Source organism: Callithrix jacchus, chromosome 20 (genome assembly GCF_049354715.1).
Source record: "Callithrix jacchus isolate 240 chromosome 20, calJac240_pri, whole genome shotgun sequence".
Taxonomy (NCBI): Eukaryota; Metazoa; Chordata; class Mammalia; order Primates; family Cebidae; genus Callithrix; species Callithrix jacchus.
The window spans coordinates 6,205,827-6,207,611 of record NC_133521.1 but is presented as its reverse complement, the minus strand read 5'-3'; the positions used below and the strand labels follow the sequence as shown (position 1 = coordinate 6,207,611).

At 40.1% G+C, this 1,785-nt stretch overlaps 1 non-coding gene across 1 annotated transcript; it reads left to right on the top strand.

The window, feature by feature from the left end:
• The first annotated feature begins 296 nt into the window (after positions 1-296).
• LOC118149813 (small nucleolar RNA U13) lies at positions 297-400 on the top strand. The gene has a single exon (XR_004737527.3). It is a non-coding gene; the product is annotated as a small nucleolar RNA U13 (small nucleolar RNA).
• The last annotated feature ends 1,385 nt before the right edge of the window (positions 401-1,785 follow it).

The following is a 1,785-nucleotide window of genomic DNA, read 5'->3' as shown; positions in this document are numbered from 1 at the left end:
CACCTCTTCATAGATTATTTTTACAGGTAGTATAGTTGGATTTTCCGTTACTTTTGATTGGCCAATGTTTGGTGAGGTAAAATGTGCAAATAGTAAAACACAGATCTTAAGTACAATTCAGGGAGTTTTGACAAATGTGTACGCCTATGTAACAAATGTCTTAATTGGTTAATTTTCTCTTTTTGGAGTTTCGGTTAAATATTAATTTGAGTTAATGCCCAAAGATCTCTGAACAAAATTTTTTCTTTTTATTCTTCGGAAAGTTTTTAAAATTGTGATAAAATACACATAACACAATCCTTTTGGAGTTCCTAAGCGTGATGGTTAAGTCTTCACATGCATGTGTGAGATCTGACTCCCTCAGGCCTTGTTATGACATCAGCAGATTATTGGTCTGACACACAAAGAAAATGCATGTAACAAAATTTACCATCAGTGATACTTAGTGCATTTATAATATTGTGCAACCATCACTACCAGCTAGTCCTAGAACATTTTCACTACCCTAGAAGGAAACCCCATACACGTTAACTAGTCACTTCCCATTCCGCCTTCCCTAAGCTCTGACAACCATTCATCTGCTTTTTGTCTATAGATTCTCCTAGTCTGGATATTTTATATAGAATCATAGTATACTGGCCTTTTGTGTCTGACCCATGTTTTCACTTAGCATAATGTTTTCAAGGTTCATGCATTTTGTAGCCTGTCTCAGTATGCGACATACTGAGACATGGTATATATAGAAAGTATACCCTTTCTATAACAGGGTAATATTGCATTGTTTTCCCATTGTGTGTATATACTACAATTTATCTGTTTATGTGTTGATGGACATTTGAGTTGTTTTCGCCTTTTGGCCACTGTGAATAGTACTGCTATGACCATTCATGTACAAGTTCTGTTTGAACACTTGTTTTCAACTCTGAAAAAGATATTATTTTGTCACCCCTACCGGGACCTGCTATTTTGTTCCTTTACTGCCTGTTACTTGTTCTAAACAAAGCAAAACAAAAAGAGCAAGTCAGCGCTGAAACTGCCAAGAACAAAAGGTAAACAATGGTCATGCTGTTTGTCGGGATTTCGGACAACCCCCTTGGCCAGTGCTCAGGAATGTGAAAATCACAGACACGGAGAACAGAAAACAGTGCATTCTTAGTTAACACAATCACAGACTTTCCCAGCATTTGGTGTGAAAGGCTTTGATTCGTCTGTGTCCAAAGAGGATTGTTGTTTAAACCACAATGGCTGCTTAGTGGCTGGTTGCAAACCAGGTTGAAATGTGTAAAAATGGTAAGAATGATAATTGCCCAGTGAGCAGTCCTGGCAGTGGCTAACCTTGCAGTGCAGTGGGCAGATTTTATGAAGGAGGGATGGAATGAACTAGAGTGGGTCAGCTATCTGGCAATAGTGTTAGCCAGGCACACAAACCCGACTGGATGCAAATCTCACTAAGTTTCCACTGTCCTCTAAACTACCAACCCAAAGTGGTTCCCCCATCTTGGGAGTCTAAGTTCAAGAACTCTGAGAAAGGAAGGGGTAATCTCAGTGCCCACTCACAACAAAATGCCCATTTAATCAGTATGGAAAAGCAAATGGGCCCTGGATACTGTCATCATAGACAAGCAGCATCTCTGCCCACTGGGGCTGGAACTATCACTGGGTTCCTCATGTTGAAATGCAATGTGGGAGCAGACTTCCCCAGCACGTTTCCCTCCCTTTCTGTCCACTCAGATCACTAGAAATAGTTTAGCTTCACCTGTCAGTGACAGCCTTGGGATGGACTAA